This window comes from Lagenorhynchus albirostris, chromosome X, assembly GCF_949774975.1.
Source record: "Lagenorhynchus albirostris chromosome X, mLagAlb1.1, whole genome shotgun sequence".
NCBI classification, from domain to species: Eukaryota; Metazoa; Chordata; class Mammalia; order Artiodactyla; family Delphinidae; genus Lagenorhynchus; species Lagenorhynchus albirostris.
Window position 1 is genome coordinate 99,457,546 of NC_083116.1, and position 18,653 is coordinate 99,476,198.

The 18,653-nt window shown below is 40.8% G+C and overlaps 1 protein-coding gene across 2 annotated transcripts in view; it reads right to left on the reverse strand.

The window, feature by feature from the left end:
• PRRG1 (proline rich and Gla domain 1) overlaps positions 1-18,253 on the reverse strand; it is a 135,261-nt gene extending 117,008 nt beyond the window's left edge. The window contains exon 1 of one of the 2 annotated variants that reach the window (XM_060137801.1): positions 18,151-18,253. The gene's annotated coding sequence lies outside the window, so the exon portion shown is untranslated. The remainder of the gene's footprint in view (positions 1-18,150) is intronic. The other variant, XM_060137803.1, reaches the window with a different exon arrangement.
• Between the last annotated feature and the right edge of the window lie 400 nt (positions 18,254-18,653).

Below are 18,653 nucleotides of genomic sequence, written 5' to 3' on the forward strand. Positions count from 1 at the left end.
AGCATTGAATGCATATATTAAAAAAGAAGAAAGATCTAAAATTAACAATCTAAGGTTCCACCTTAGGAAGCCAGAAAAGAGCAAATTAAATTCAAAGTAAGCAAAAGAAGAGAAATAATAAAAATTAGAGCAGATAGGGCTTCCCTGGTGGTGCAGTGGTTGAGAGTCCGCCTGCCAATGCAGGGGACACGGGTTCGTGCCCCGGTCCAGGAAGATCCCACATGCCGCGGAGCGGCTGCACCCGTGAGCCATGGCCGCTGAGCCTGCGCGTGTCCAGAGCCTGTGCTCCGCAACGGAAGAGGCCACAACAGTGAGAGGCCCGCGTACCACAAAAAAAAAAAAAAAAAAGAAAGAAAATTAGAGCAGATATCAGTGAAATTGAAAACAAGAAATCAACAGAGAAAGTAAAACCTAAACCTGATTCTTTGAAAAGATCTTTAAAATTGGTAAACTTCTAGCCAAGCTAAGAAAAAAAAGACGAATTACAATATTAGAAATGAAATAAAAGACATCACAACAGATTGCATGGAGACATTAAAATGTTAATAAAAGATTATTATGAACAAATCCATGCCCACAAATTTTATAACCTAGATTAAACAAACCAATTCCCTAAAAGAGTCAATCTGCCAAAACTTACACAAGAATAGACAGCATGAATAGGCCTATATATATTAAAGAAATTAAATCAAAAATTAATAACCTTCCAAAACAGAAAGCAACAGGTCCAGATGGGCTCACTTGAGAATTCTATCAAACCCCTAAGGAGAAATTATACCAATTTTCTACAATCTCTTCCAGAAGACAGAAACCAAACTAAGGGAATACTTCCTAACTCATGAGGCCAGAATTAACCTAATACCAAAACCAAAGACATTACAGGGAAAGAAAACTACAGACTAGTACCTCTCATGAACATACATGCAAAAATCCTCAAGAAAAGATTAGCAAATCAAATGCAACAATGTATAAAAAAGATTACACACCATAACCAAGAGAGATTTATCCCATGTATGCAAGGCTGATTCAACATTTGAAGATCAATTAATGTAATCCATCACATCAATGGGCTAAAGAAGAAAAATAACATGATCTTATCAGTAGATGTAGAAAAAGGACTTGACAAAATCCAACACCTATTCATGATTAAGAACTCTCAGAAAATTAAGAATAGAGGGGAACTTCCTCAATGTGTTAAGGATATCTACAAACAACATACAGCTAACATCATACTTAATAAGGAGACACTCAAAGCTTTCCAACTAAGATAAGGAACAAAGAAATAATGTGCCCTTTCACCACTCCTTTCCAAGTTATACAGACTGGTAAGTAAGAAATCAAATGTTCACAGATGGCATTATTATCAATGTAGAAAATCCAAAAGAATCAACAACAACAACAACAATAAAACTCGTGGAACTAATAAGCAATGATAGAAATGTTGCAAGATACAACATTAATATGCAAAAGTTAATCAATTTCCTATATACCAGCAATAAATAAGTAGAATTTGAAATTAAAAATACATTACCATTTACATTAGCACTCCCCCCACCAAAATGGATTACTTATGTATAAATCTAAAAAATCTGTACAAAATCTGTATGAGGAAAATTACTCATAATTGTGACAAAAGATATCAAAGAACTAAATAAATGGAGAATTATTCCATATTCATGGATAGAAAGACTCAATAGTGTCAAAATGTCAGTTTTTCCCAAGTTGATCAACAGATTCAACATAATCTCAGTGAAAATACAGCAAGTTATTTTGTGGATATCAACAAACTTATTCCAAAATTTATATGGAGAAGCAAAATACCTAAAAGAATCAACTCAATACTGAAGCAGAACAAAGTCAAAAGACTGACTCGACCCCATTTACAGAATTACAATAAAGGTACAGTAATCAAGAGACTGTGGTATTGAGAAAGAACACAAATAGATCAATGAAAAAAACAGGGAGCCCAGAAAAAAGACCCAAATAAATATAGTCAACTGATTGTTAACAAAGGAGCAAAGGCAACATAACGGGGCAAAGATAGCCTTTTCACCAAATGGTGCTATAACAACTGAACATCCACCTACAAAGAAAAAAAAAAGAATCTAGACGCAGACTTTACACCCTTCACAAAATTTAACTCAAAATGATCAAAGACCAAATGTAAAATACAAAACCCCTGGAAGATAACATAGGAGAAAACCTAATTGGCCTTGGATATGGCAATGACTTTGAGATACAACACTAAAGGCATGATGTGTGGAAGAAATAAACTGATAAGCTGGATTTCATTAAAATTAAAAACTTCTGCTCTGTGAAAGACAATGTTAAAAGGATAAGAAGACAAGCCACAGTCTGAGAGGAAATACTTGGAAAATAGATATCTGAAAAAGGAGTGTTATCAAAAAAATACCAAAAAACTCTTAAAACTCAATATGAAAATTAACAAACTGAATTTAAAAATGGGCAGTGACAGCTTTACTTCTTGTTTTCTGATTTAGATTCCTTTTATTTCTTTTTCTTCCCTGATTGCTGTGGCTAAACCTCCCAAAACTATGTTGAATAACAGTGGTGAGAGTGGGCAACCTTGTCTTCTTCCTGATCTTAGCGGAAATGGTTTCAGTATTTCACCACTGAGAATGATGCTGGCTGAGGGTTTGTCATATATGGCCTTTATTATGTTGAGGAAAGTTCCCTCTATGCCTACTTTCTGCAGGGTTTTTATCATAAATGGGTGTTGAATTTTGTCGAAAGCTTTCTCTGCATCCATTGAGATGATCATATGGTTTTTATCCTTCAATTTGTTAATATGGTGTATCACGTTGATTGATTTGCATATACTGAAGAATCCTTGCATTCCTGGAATAAACCCCACTTGATCATGGTGTATGATCCTTTAAATGTGCTGCTGGATTCTGTTTGCTAGTATTTTGTTGAGGATTTTTGCATCTATGTTCATCAGTGATATTGGCCTGTAGTTTTCTTTCTTTGTGACATCCTTGTCTGGTTTTAGTATCAGGGTGATGGTGGCCTTGTAGAATGAGTTTGGGAGTGTTCCTCCCTCTGCTAGATTTTGGAAGAGTTTGAGAAGGTTAGGTGTTAGCTCTTCTCTAAATGTTTGATAGAATTCGCCTGTGAAGCCATCTGGTCCTAGGCTTCAGTTTGTTGGAAGTTTTTTAATCACAGTTGCAATTTCAGTGCTTCTGACTGGTCTATTCATATTTTCTATTTCTTCCCGATTCGGTCTTGGCAGGTTGTGCATTTCTAAGAATTTATCCATTTCTTCCAGGTTGTCCATTTTATTGGCATAGAGTTGCTTGTAGTAATCTCTTATGATCTTTTGTATGTCTGCAGTGTCAGTTGCAACTTCTCCTTTTTCATTTCTAATTCTATTGACTTGAGTCTTCTCCCTTTTTTTCTTGATGAGTCTGGCTAATAGTTTATCAGTTTTGTTTATCTTCTCAAAGAACCAGCTTTTAGTTTTATTGATCTTTGCTATCGTTTCCTTCATTTCTTTTTCATTTATTTCTGATCTGACTTTTATGATTTCCTTCCTTATGCTAACTTTGGGGGGTTTTTGTTCTTCTTTCTCTAATTGCTTTAGGTGCAAGATTAGGTTGTTTATTTGAGATTATTTCCTGCTTCTTAAGGTAGGATTGTATTGCTATAAACTTCCCTCTTAGAACTGCTTTTGCTGCATCCCATTGGTTTTGGGTCGTCATGTGTCCATTGTCATTTGTTTCTAGGTATTTTTTATTTCCTCATTGATTTCTTCAGTGATCGCTTCATTATTAAGTAGTGTATTGCTTAGCCTCCATGTGTTTGTATTTTTTACAGATGTGTTCGTGTAATTGATATCTAGTCTCATAGCGTTGTGGTCGGAAAAGATACTTGATACAATTTCAATTTTCTTAAATTTATCAAGGCTTGATTTATGACCCAAGATATAACCTATCCTGGAGAATGTCCCATGAGCACTTGAGAAAAATGTGTATTCTGTTGTTCTTGGATGGAATGTCCTAAAAATATCAATTAAGTCCACCTTGTTTAATGTATCATTTAAAGCTTGTGTTTCCTGGAGGACGAGGGCAAGATGGCGGAAGAGTAAGATGCGGAGATCACCTTCCTCCCCACAGATACACCAGAAATACATCTACACGTGGAACAATTCCTACAGAACACCTACTGAATGCTGGCAGAAGACCTCAGACCTCCCAAAAGGCAAGAAAGTCCCTACGTACCTGGGTAGGGCAAAAGAAAAAAGAAACAGAGACAAAAGGATAGGGACGGAACCTGCACCAGTAGGAGGGAGCTGTGAAGGAGGAAAGGTTTCCACACACTAGGAAGCCCCTTTGCGGGCGGAGACTGCGGGTGGCGGAGAGGGAAGCTTCGGAGCCAGAGCCACGGAGGAGAGCACAGCAACAGGTGTGCGGAGGGCAAAGGGCGGAGTGATTCCTGCACAGAGGATCAGCGCCGACAGGCACTCACCAGCCCAAGAGGCTTGCCTGCTCACCCTCCGGGACGGGGGGGGCGGGTGCTGGGAGCTGAGGCTCGGGCTTCGGTTCGATAGCAGCGAGAAGACTAGGGTTGGTGGTGTGAACACAGCCTGAAGGGGTTAGTACACCACAGCTAGCAGGGAGGGAGTCTGGGAGAAGTCTGGAGCTGCCGAAGAGGCAAGAAACTTTTTCTTACCTCTTTGTTTCCTGGTGCGCTAGGAGAGGGGATTAAGAGCACTGCTTAAAGGAGCTCCAGAGTTGGGCGTGAGCCATGGCTAAAAGAGTGGACCCCAGAGACAGGCATGAGACACTAAGGCTGCTGCTGCCGCTGCCAAGAAGCCTGTGTGAGAGCACAGGTCACTATCCACACCCCCCTTCTGGGAAGCCTGTGCAGCTCGCCACTGCCAGGGTCCCAGGATCCAGGGACAAATTCCCTGGGAGAATGCACAGCACGCCTCAGGCTGGTGCAACGTCACGCTGTCCTCTGCCGCTGTAGGCTCGCCCTGCCCTCCGTACCCCTCCCTCCGCCCGGCCTGAGTGAGCCAGAGACCCCGAAGCAGCTGTTCCTTTAACCCCGTCCTGTCTGAAAGAAGAACAGACGCCGTCCGGCGACCTACACACAGAAGCGGGGCCAAATCCAAAGCTGAGCCCCAGGAGCTGTGAGAACAAAGAAGAGAAAGGGAAATCTCTCCCAGCAGCCTCAGAAGTAGCGGATTAAATCTCCACAATCAACTTGAGGTACCCTGCATCTGCGGAATACATGAAAAGACAACGAATCATCCCAAATTGAGGAGGTGGACTTTGAGAGCAAGATTTATTATTTTTTCCCCTTTTCCTCTTTTTGTCAGTGTGTAGGTGTATGCTTCTGTGTGAGATTTTGTCTGTATAGCTTTGCTTCCACCATTTGTCCTAGGGTTCTATCCGTCCATTTTTTTTCTTAAAAAAATTTTTTCTTAATAATTACTCTTCATTTTAATAACTTTATTTTTTTATTTTACTTTATTTTATCTTCTTTCTTTCTTTCTTTCTTTCCTTCCCTCCTTCCTCCCTCCCTATCCCCCTCCCTTCCTCCCTCCCTTTCTTTCTTTTTCTTTCTTTCTTCCGTCCTTCCGTCCTTCCTTCTTTCCTTTCTTTCTTTCTTTCTACTTCTTCTCTCTTTTATCCTGAGCCATGTGGATGAAAGGTTCTTGGTGCCGCAGCCAGGAGTCAGTGCTGTGCCTCTGAGGTGGGAGAGCCAACTTCAGGACACTGGTCCACAAGAGACCTCCAGGCTCCACATAATATCAAACGGCAAAAATCTCCCAGAGATCTCCATCTCAACACCAGCAACCACCTGCACTCAACGACAAGTAAGCTACAGTGCTGGACACCCTATGCCAAACAACTAGCAAGACAGGAACACAACCCCACCTATTAGCAGAGAGGCTGCCTAAAATCATAATAAGGCCACAGACACCCCAAAACACACCACCAGACGTGAACCTGCCCACCAGAAAGACAAGACCCAGCCTCATCCACCAGAACACAGGCACTAGCCCCCTCCACCAGGAAGCCTACACAACCCACTGAACCAACTTTAGCCACTGGCGACAGACACCAAAAACAATGGGAACTACGAATCTGCAGCCTACAAAAAGGAGACCCCAAACACAGTAAGATAAGCAAAATGAGAAGACAGAAAAACACACAGCAGATGAAGGAGCAAGATAAAAACCCACCAGACCTAACAAATGAAGAGGAAACAGGCAGTCTACCTGAAAAAGAATTCAGAATAATGATAGTAAAGATAATCCAAAATCTTGGAAATAGGACAAAATGGAAGAAACATTTAACAAGGACCTAGAAGAACTAAAGATGAAACAAGCAACAATGAAACACACAATAAATGAAATTAAAAATACTCTAGAAGGGATCAATAGCAGAATAACTGAGGCAGAAGAACGGATAAGTGACCTGGAAGATAAAACAGTGGAAATAACTACTGCAGAGCAGAATAAAGAAAAAAGAATGAAAAGAACTGAGGACAATCTCAGAGACCTCTGGGACAACATTAAATGCACCAAAATTCAAATTATAGGGGTCCCAGAAGAAGAAGAGAAAAAGAGAGGGACTGAGAAAATATTTGAAGAGATTATAGTTGAAAACTTCCCTAATATGGGAAAGGAAATAGTTAATCAAGTCCAGGAAGCACAGAGAGTCCCATACAAGATAAATCCAAGGTGAAATACTCCAAGACACATATTAATCAAACTGTCAAAAATGAAATACAAAGAAAACATATTAAAAACAGCAAGGGAAAAACAACAAATAACACACAAGGGAATCCCCATAAGGTTAACAGCTGATCTTTCAGCAGAAGCTCTGCAAGCCAGAAGGGAGTGGCCGGACATATTTAAAGTGATGAAGGAGAAGAACCTGCAACCAAGATTACTCTACCCAGCAAGGATCTCATTCAGATTTGATGGAGAAATTAAAACCTTTACAGACAAGCAAAAGCTGAGAGTTCAGCACCACCAAACCAGCTTTACAACAACTGCTAAAGGAACTTCTCTAGGCAGGATACACAAGAGAAGGAAAAGACCTACAATAACGAACCCAAAACAACTAAGAAAATGGGAATAGGAACATACATATTGATAATTACCTTAAATGTAAACGGACTAAATGCTCCTACCAAAAGACACAGATTGGCTGAATGGATACAAAAACAAGACCCATATATATGCTGTCTACAAGAGACCCACTTCAGGCCTAGAGACACATACAGACTGAAAGTAAGGGGATGGAAAAAGACATTCCATGCAAATGGAAATCAAAAGAAAGCTGGAGCAGCAATTCTCATATCAGAAAAAACAGACTTTAAAATAAAGACTATTACAAGAGACAAAGAAGGACACTACATAATGATCAAGGGATCGATCCAAGAAGAAGATATAACAATTGTAAATATTTATGAACCCAACATAGGAGCACCTCAATACATAAGGCAAATACTACAGCCATAAAAGTGGAAATCGATAGTAACACATTCATAGTAGGAGACTTTAACACCCTACTTTCACCAATGGACAGATCATCCAAAATGAAAATAAATAAGGAAATAGAAGCTTTAAATGATGCATTAAACAAGATGGACTTAACTGATATTTATAGGACATTCCATCCAAAAACAACAGAATGCACATTTTTCTCAAGTGGTCATGGAACATTCTGCAGGATAGATCATATCTTAGGTCACAAGTCAAGCCTTGGTAAATTTAAGAAAACTGAAATTGTATCAAGTATCTTTTCCGACCACAATGCTATGAGACTAGATACTAATTACAGGAAAAGAACTGTAAAAAATACAAAATACATGGAGGCTAAACAGTACACTACTTAATAACGAAGTGATCACTGAAGAAATCAAAAAGGAAATCAAAACATACCTAGAAACAAATGACAAAGGAGACACGACGACCCAAAACCTATGGGATGCAGCAAAAGCAGTTCTAAGAGGGAAGTTTATAGCAATACAATCCTACCTTAAGAAACAGGAAACATCTCAAATAAACAACCTAACCTTGCACCTAAAGCAATTAGAGAAAGAAGAACCAAAAAACCCCAAAGTTAGCAGAAGGAAAGAAATCATAAAGATCAGATCAGAAATAAATGAAAAAGAAATGAAGGAAATGATAGCAAAGATCAATAAAACTAAAAGCTGGTTCTTTGAGAAGATAAACAAAATTGATATACCATTAGCCAGACTCATCAAGAAAAAAAGGGAGAAGACTCAAGTCAATAGAATTAGAAATGAAAAAGGAGAAGTAACAACTGACACTGCAGAAATACACAGGATCATGAGAGATTACTACAAGCAACTCTATGCCAATAAAATGGACAACCTGGAAGAAAGGACAAATTCTTAGAAATGCACAACCAGTCAAGACTGAATCGGGAAGAAATAGAAAATGAATAGACCAGTCAGAAGCACTGAAATTGCAACTGTGATTAAAAAACTTCCAACAAACTGAAGCCTAGGACCAGATGGCTTCACAGGCAAATTCTATCAAACATTTAGAGAAGAGCTAACACCTATCCTTCTCAAACTCTTCCAAAATCTAGCAGAGGGAGGAACACTCCCAAACTCATTCTACGAGGCCACCATCACGATGATACCCAAACCAGACAAGGATGTCACAAAGAAAGAAAACTACAGGCCAATATCACTGATGAACAAGATGCAAAAATCCTCAACAAAATACTAGCAAACAGAATCCAACAGCACATTAAAAGGATCATACACCATGATCAAGTGGGGTTTATTCCAGGAATGCAAGGATTCTTCAATATACGCAAATCAATCAACGTGATACACCATCTTAACAAATTGAAGGAGAAAAACCATATGACCATCTCAATAGATGCAGAGAAAGCTTTTGACAAAATTCAACACCCATTTATGATAAAAACCCTGCAGAAAGTAGGCATAGAGGGAACTTTCCTCAACATAATAAAGGCCATATATGACAAACCCACAGCCAACATCATCCTCAATGATGAAAAACTGAAAGCATTTCCACTAAGATCAGGAACAAGACAAGGTTGCCCACTCTCACCACTGTTATTCAACATAGCTTTGGAAGTTTTAGCCACAGCAATCAGAGAAGAAAAGGAAAGAAAAGGAATCCAAATCAGAAAACAAGAAGTAAAGCTGTCCCTGTTTGCAGATGACATGATACTATACATAGAGAATCCTAAAAATTCTACCAGAAAACTACTAGATCTAATCAATGAATTTGGTAAAGTAGCAGGATACAAAATTAATGCACAGAAATCTCTGGCATTCCTATACACTAATGATGAAAAATCTGAAAGTGAAATCAAGAAAACACTCCCATTTACCACTGCAACAAAAAGAATAAAATATCTAGGAACAAACCTAAGGAGACAAAAGACCTGTATGCAGAAAATTATAAGACACTGATGAAGGAAATTAAAGATGATACAACTAGATGGAGAGATATACCATGTTCTTGGATTGGAAGAATCAACATTGTGAAAATGACTCTACTACCCAAAGCAATCTATAGATTCAATGCAATCCCTATCAAGCTACCACTGGCATTTTTCACAGAACTAGAACAAAAAATTTCACAATTTGTATAGAAACACAAAAGACCCCGAATACCCAAAGCAATCTTGAGAACAAAAAAACGGAGCTGGAGGAATCAGGCTCCCTGACTTCAGACTATACTACAAAGCTACAGTAATCAAGACAGTATGGTACTGGCACAAAAACAGAAAGATCAATGGAACAGGATAGAAAGCCCAGAGATAAACCCACGCACATATGGTCACCTTACCTTTGATAAAGGAGGCAGGAATGTACAGTGGAGAAAGGACAGCCTCTTCAATAAGTGGTGCTGGGAAAACTGGACAGGTATATGTAAAAGTATGAGATTAGATCACTCCGTAACACCATACACAAAAATAAGCTCAAAATGGATTAAAGACCTAAATGTAAGGCCAGAAACTATCAAACTCTTAGAGGAAAACATAGGCAGAACACTCTATGAAATAAAGCACAGCAAGATCCTTTTTGACACACCTCCTAGAGAAATGAAATAAAAACAAAAATAAACAAATGGGACCTAATGAAACTTAAAATCTTTTGCACAGCAAAGGAAACCATGAACAAGACCAAAAGACAACCCTCAGAACGGGAAAAAAATATTTGCAAATGAAGGAACTGACAAAGGATTAATCTCCAAAATTTATAAGCAGTTCATGCAGCTCAATATCAAAAAAACAAACAATCCAATCCAAAAATGGGCAGAAGACCTAAACAGACATTTCTCCAAAGAAGATATACAGACTGCCAACAAACACATGAAAGCATGCACAACATCATTAATCATTAGAGAAATGCAAATCAAATTGCAATGAGATATCATCTCACACCGGTCAGAATGGCCATCATCAAAAAAATCTAGAAACAATTAATGGTGGAGAGGGTGTGGAGAAAAGGGAACACTCTTGCACTGCTGGTTGGAATGTGAATTGCTACAGCCACTATGGAGAACAGTATGGAGGTTCCTTAAAAAACTACAAATAGAACTACCATATGACCCAGCAATCCCACTAGTGGGCATATACCCTGAGAAAACCATAACTCAAAAAGAGTCATGTACCAAAATGTTCATTGCAGCTCTATTTACAATAGCCCAGAGATGGAAACAACCTAAGTGCCCATCATCAGATGAATGGATAAAGAAGATGTGGCACATACATACAATGGAATATTACTCAGCCATAAAAAGAAACGAAATTGAGCTATTTGTAGTCAGGTGGATGGATCTAGAGTCTGTCATACAGAGTGAAGCAAGTCAGAAAGAGAAAGACAAATACCATACGCTAACACATATATATGGAATTTAAGGAAAAAAATGTCATTTAGAACCTAGGGGTAAGAGAGGAATAAAGATACAGACCTAGTAAAGAATGGACTTGAGGATATGGGGAGGGGGAAAGGTAAGCTGTGACGGCGTGAGAGAGTGGCATGGACATATATACACTACCAAACGTAAAAAAGATAGCTAGTGGGAAGCAGCCTTATAGCACAGGGAGATCAGCTCGGTGCTTTGTGACCACCTAGAGGGGTGGGATAGGGAGAGTGGGAGGGAGGGAGACACCAGAGTGAAGAGATATGGGAACATATGTATATGTATAACTGATTCACTTTGTTATAAAGCAGAAACTAACACACTATTGTAAAGCAATTATACTCCTATAAAGATGTTAAAAAAATAAATAAATAAAAATAAAAAATGGGCAAAAGATCTGGACACCTGAAAAAGAAAATATACAGATGGCAAGTAAGCATATGAAACGATGTTTAATATCTTATATCATTGGTGAATTCCAAATTAAAGCAATGAGATATTACTACACACCTATTTGAATGACCAAAACCCAAAACACTGAAAAAACCAAATGCTAGTGAAAATGTGGAGCAACAGGAATTCTCATCCATTGTAGGTGGAGATGTAAAATGGTACAGCCACTTTGTAATACAAACTGGCAGTTTCTTACAAAGTTAAACATACTCTTATCATATGATCCAGCAATTGTGTCCACAAAAAAAGCCTACACATAGATGTTTACAGCAGCTTTATTCACAGTTGCCAAAACTGGGAAGCAACCAAGATGTCCTTCAGTAAATTAACGGATAAATTGTGATATATCCAGACAACTGAATATTATTCCGCACTGAAAAGAAATGAGCTATCAAGCCATTAAAAGACATGGAGGAAAGTAACGCATATTGCTACATGAAAGAAGCTAATGTAAAAAGTTCACATAGGGTGGCGCAGTGGTTGAGAAAAAAAAAAAAAAAAAAAGAAGTTCACATACTGTGGAATTCCAACAATTGACATTCTAGAAAAGGTAAATCTATGGAAACAGTAAGAAGACCAGGGTTGCCAGGGATCAATAGGCAGACCACAGAGGATTTTTAGGGCAGCAAAACTATTCTGTATGATGTTACAATGGTAGATGCATGTCATTAAACATTTATCCAAACCCACACAATGTACAACACCAAGAGTGAACTCTAATGTAAACTATGGACTTTAGGTGATAATGATGTGTCAGTGCAGGTTCACTGCTTATAACAAAGGTACCACTATGTTGCAGGATGTTCATAGTGGAAGAGTTCGTGTGTGTTTGTGGGTATATGGGAACTCTGTATTTTCTGCTCAATTTTGCTGTGAACCTAAAATGCTCTAAAAACCAGTTCATTAATGTTTTTAAAGCAAAGGAGTAACCCTTTCTCTTTCCTTGTAATGATTTGTTCCATTCCCAGAGCTTCCTGTCCACCCATGCCACTCTCCTGAATTCCACCTGGATATCAAACAGTCATCTCAGACTCAGCATGCCTAGTACTGAATCCTTGGTCTTCCTTCTCTCAAATTTTTTTCTCCAACAATCTTCCATATCTCACTAAATAGCTACTCCATCCTTCTAGTTGTTCAGATCAAAATCCTAGGCGTCATCCCTGACTCTCATGCTTCGTCACATTCCCCTTCCAATTCCACTTCCAATAAATGATCAGGAAATCTGATCACTTATCATACCTCCAGCATTATACTGTCTTGGTCCGAGCCACCACAACCTCTCCTCAAATTGGTCTCTTCTGTTCTTGCTCCCCTTATAATCTATTCTCCACAAAGCACTCAGATTGATCCTTGCAAAAAACAAATCAGACCACATCATTTCACTCTTCAAACATTTCATGGCTTTCCTTCTCACTCAATAACCTTACAATGTCCTCTCACAAGGAGCTGAATAGCCCTACATGCTCTTCCCACCCTCCAACACACCTTCTTACTTATCTGACCCTGTTTCTTATTATTCATCCCCACTCATTCATGCTACTCTAACCACAAGGACTGTTTTGTGATTCCTAGCAAAAAGGTCTCAAAAAGGTACCACCTCAGGACGTCTATACTTGCTGTTCTCTGTGCCCAGAAAGCTCTTCCTCCAAATAAATGGTTTTCTCATCTCTTACAAGTCTTTGCTGACAGCGAAGTCTTCCCTGATCACCACCCTCCAACAGACTCTATTCAACTACTGGTGAATACCTATAGATGCTCCACTATTCACTTTCCCTACTTTGTATTTCTCCAAAGAATGCAACACTTTATAACTTTACATACATACACATATATACATATACGTGTATGTGTATATATATATATATATACACACACACACAGAGAGAGAGAGACAGCACACACATGCACACTTATATTTTATTTATTTATTTTGTTTATTATCTTCCTCCCTCAAATAGGATGTGAGCTCCTTGAGGACAGAAATTTCCAATAAAATACAAATATTTTATTCACTGCTGTATCCTTAGTTCTTAGAACAATGCCTGGCAACTGAGAGGTACACAAACATTTGTTGAATAATAATCATATAAATACTTACGATATGTCATCTTATGGCAAGGGCTGGGGCAAGAGCGTTACAGCACAGCAAGTCTAGACTTAATTTCAAAAAATTCTTCTAAATGAGAAAAGTTGTGAAAAAACACAACTGTGTAACCATTAGAGGGAGCTGGAGTAGCTGAACTGACTAGTTTATTTACCAGCATTACTAACCTTGAAAAATCCATAGAGTTCATGGACTATTTAAGTTCCACTGAACAGTAGTATGCAAACAACCTCCCTTAAGGAGTGTTCCTTCAACTTCTCCCCTCTCTACTTTTAGATTTATGTTTCTTCACTCATTCTTTTCCCCTCTATTCTCTTGGTGCCCGATTCTATTCCCTCCTGCCCTCTGGCTCCAGTTCTCTATTTCATCAATTATATCCCCTTAGCATTACACCTTCAAACACTCCAGCAGGCTTTTTACCTCTTTTTACACATTCCTGTTTTCTTGATCCCGTAAAATTCTCAAACTCCAGTGTTTTTCTTCCCTTCTCACTTCATCAACAATTTACCAAAAACTTGGTTTATTTTCAGTGCTTCTACTTCCTGACCATCATTGTTCAAAGAAGTGGTTCTTAACCAGGGTGTACATGAAAATCTCCTGGAATTTTTTCATGCCCAGGTTCCACACACTGAAATTCTGACTTGATGAGTTTGCATTGGGGGGAAGGGCACTAAACATAAGTATGCTGGTGAAAACAACTCCCTAACAGAGTCTAATGCACACCCCAGATTAAGAACCATTACCTCAAATACCTGCCATATGTTTTTTCTGGTCATAATAATGATAATATTCCACCAACTGAGGAGTATAATTAAATCAACCCTCTGTATCTGACACACATGAAAAACAAACAAAAAGGCTCCTGGTCACCAAATCCAACTGTGTTCTCTTAGTTTTATCCTTTCCAAACTTTACAAGATATTTGATACCACCAGCTTTTAAGTATGCTCCTCTCTTCGATAACTTTTTGGTCTTTTATTTTTTTGGTCTCCCTTCCTCCCTGCCAATTTGTCTTAATCCATCTAGATCAGTGCCTCTCAATGTGATCCAAGGGTCAGCAGCATCACTATCATTTGGAAACTTGTAAGAAATGAAAACTCCTCAGGCCCCATCCCAGACATCAGAAACTCCAGGGATGGGGCCCAGAAATCTACGCATTCTTGTGATTATTATGCATGCTGATGTTTGGGAACCACTGTGCTAAGCCACCTGTTTTAGAAATATGGGAGGAATCTACAATCACAGAACTGAAGCTCCAACAGAGTAGATGTCAATACATCCATATTTTGAAGTTAACTGCTAGTGAAATTATACTACTTGTCATAAGAAATGGCAATTAGGAATAACGATAGCTACCATTATTAGGGCAATTAGTATGTGCTAGATATTATGGTAAGCTGTTAATACACTTGATCTCACTTATCAGGTGTTATAATTATCATTTTTACAGATGAGGAAACTGACACTTAGAGAAAGATTTTTAACATCTTGCCTCCAAATTTCACGCCCTTGACCACCATATTATTGTCTCCTGCAAAGAGTGGGAAAGAAGGAGTCTTGGACAGAATCCTAAGAAGACTCAGTGGAAGTGACTGAGGTTGACTGGTCAAAGAATGAGAGGAAAAACCAGAAATAAGGGAGGAAGTCCAGGTGAGGAAAGTTTTAAGTAGGAAGCCTTAATCACAGTAGTTGGGATTTTTTTTTGTTTTTTCAGTGAATCTACAGACCACAGAGGATGTAGAACTTTTTTAGAAAATGTTTTATGGCGGCTACTCATTCTCTCTGATTCCCAAGTTTTACTGACAAAAACCAGACACTAACTTGCAGTGTTTTGAGGGGAACAGTGGTTAATATTATATATATTTTTAAAAAGTGACATGAAGAAAAAGAGTTTTCTTCATGTGGAGAGGGGATAAATTGAGGGGAGAAACCTTACAAGTTTACTAAGAGCCAGAATAGGTTTTCTGCTTTGCAGGCACAGAAGCCTAGAGTAACCAAGTAGTCAATCCTGACTCATTTTTAAAACTAAAGTATCAATTTTCTTCACTTATAAGCTGAGTAAACATTTGCTCACGGTATTCTCTGCGATGGGTAAATCCATCTAGCAGACGAAAGCTAGGTGTAGGGGTGATGAGCTTGAGTGGTGAGGGGCAAGAGGAAGATAATCCCTGTTATGAGCCGGAGGTGACTAGAAGGCCAGTGGTGCTGGTGCAGTGAAGAGAACTGGCTGGCAGAAAATAGGACAAGCCTATTGAGGGCACTCTGAAGTGAAGAGACTCATTAGCCAAATACTCAAATCACCTTTTAGGAGGAGTATAATGCAATTGACTAGTCTCTCTAATTGGTCTAATAGGTTACAGCTTCTTTAGTTACATTAGCTTTCATAAGATACCATCTGGCCCGCTTAATCCGCTTACAAATTTCCTAAATTCCAGCAGCAACCTATTTGTGTCTTTCTACAAATGATTAATCTTCCTTTCATGTTGACTTTTCACTCGTTTCAGTGTCAGAAGTTGACCTTTTAAAAGAATTGGCCTTTTTCTGATGTCTATTTTGTCAATATCCGCAAAGCTTTTTCACCTCTTTTAGAAGGATAATCCACAGACTAATACATGGGAACATATTTCCATACTTGTTTCTTATCCATATTCCAAATAATGTTGTTCAAATACTAAATACAATTTCAGCATTTTGAATTTCTTCCATTACCCCATGAACTTTATGTGATACAAATTACTATCTTTCCAACAGCACTTATTAACATCTAAGTGTATTCATTAGGCACTTAGTACCTACCCAGCAGCCCTAGGTACTGGGATAACACAGAAGACTGACGTTCCAGTAGCAAGAGAGAAATAAGGCCAGTAGTATCAGTTTAGCAGAAAAGGGGGGTGACTAATTCATTCTGATGGATCTGGCAATTTTTCCAAGTGGTGAATTAGGCTGAGTCTGAAGGGATGAATAGGAGTTCATTAGCCACTGGAAAAGGGAAGTATCCCTAGCACCTCCCTCCCCAAATCTGGTAATGTTAGTGGCATTTAACTTAAAATAACAGTAAAAGAAAGAATAAAATGACAATAACACAAGAAGAAATCGTGCTCACTTCATGATTTGGGGGTTGGAGGGGGTACTGAGCCTTTAAACACACTTCAGATCTGAAAGTAAATGTTTATAAAACAGGATTCACAATCGAGGGAAAGGGGTGGAGGAGGAAGAAGTTCAGTTTGTTTTATTGTATTAAGTTAAACAAATGAGTAAAAATATCAACATCTATGCTTGGGAACACATACTACTTTCCATAAAGATCCTAAGCTTGAAAATGAAAGCCTCAGAATCTTATCTAAAATTACAATATTTGCCCTGGTGTTGTTTTTTTTTTTTTTTTTTGCGGTACGCGGGCCTCTCACTGTTGCGGCCTCTCCCGTTGCGGAGCACTGGCTCCGGACGCGCAGGCTCAGCGGCCATGGCTCACGGGCCCAGCCGCTCCGCGGCATGTGGGATCTTCCCGGACCGGGGCACGAACCCGGTCCCCTGCATCGGCAGGCGGACTCTCAACCACTGCGCCACCAGGGAAGCCCCTGCCCTGGTGTTTTATATCCCCAATACCAAACAATCAACCACACCCTAACCAACTTCCACTTACTCTAACTTTCACATCTCCACATCCTTCAAAGTTTGGCTTAATTTATAGTATAACTATCTCAAAGCATTAATTTAGTTCTAAGTTTTGGCACTCCACCTCTTCATCCTTCCGTTCAATTATTTCCTCTTAAATTCCATTAATTTCGCCTTTCTCCTTAAGGGACACTTAGAAAATACATCAACAGCACAATTACAAAACCAATGGCTGCAGCAAGTCTGCACACACACACTCATTTCCACTCACATCCTTCTCGAGGCTGTTTCTACCACTGATCAAAATCAGCGGACCAGGAAGGAGGAAAAAGCTGAGCCAGGAGGGTTGTTCCCTTCCTTCCACTCCCCCCAAGCCTGCCCCCCCCCGCTCCCCATTCCCCCAGGGCCGCACCGCGACCTCGTGCGCCCCCCCTCCACCGACCCGCCCCCGCTGTCACCAGCCACTGCCTAGAAAACAGTCATAGCCTTTGTTAAAACGTCCATGAGCACAATGTACCAGAAGACGGACACATTCCCGGGGGCGGGGTGAAGAAAGTCACACGAATGCCACTCCCTCAAGCTTGGGGCGACAGCCCACCTCCTCCAAATCCTCTCCCCCCGCGACGCGGAATGTTCCTGGCAACTCTGCACTCCGAGGCGGCAGCGCGGGGGAAGGGACAGGCCCGGGACGCCCGCCGCTCAGGGGCACCAAGCGAGGGTACTGAACTTGAAGCTGGGACACCCTCCAGCGCTCTTGGCGAGGCTCCCGGTTCTGCCAAGCCTGAGTCCGGACTTCCAGCCTCTGGAGCCCTTTCCTTCAATTTCTCCTCACACATACCCTCTCCCGCTCCCGCCACCACGCACTCAGCTCCCCACGCGGCCGGGGCCGGACACTGTCCGGCAGCGAGGCCAGCCCCGCTGCCGCACGTCTGGCAGGTTTCTCCTTATGGGGCCGACGTCTCCCCGGGCCGCCACCCGCACACGTTCCGAACCCTCCCCGGACGCCCGCCCGAACCACGTTCCCCGGCTGCGAGCCCCGCGCCGCCACCGCACTCACCGCGCGTCCCGCGCCACTACTCCGCGCTCCTGCCGGCCGCCAACCGCGCTTGCGCCTTCCCACCGCCGCCGAGCCCAGGAGGAGCCAGGAGCCGACGGGAAGGGCGGTGGGAAGCGGCGGGGGCGGGGCCCGGGCGGAGTTAGGAAGGGGAGGGGAGGGGCCAGGCAGGGTGGGAAACAGAGGGGCGGGGCCTCCGCCGCCTAGGTTCGGAAGACTTAGTGCTCAGGACACCGCGTTAGAGCTTTCCACTCTTGAGATCTGTTATAAATAACACTGGCAAGAGAAGTCGTCGAGGCCCCTGGGTGCACCCCACGCACATTCACACTCCAGAAAGCCCAGCATGGCGCGAGGCCAAGCTAGCCAGCCCCCCGCGTCAGCACGCCTCTCCCTGGACCCACCCTAGATCCTCGCGAGCCTTTCACCCTTTTACATGCCTACCTCCCCACACACTATTCCGCCCACTGGCCTCTCTCCTCATTGCGCGGTGTCCTCAGCCCATGGTA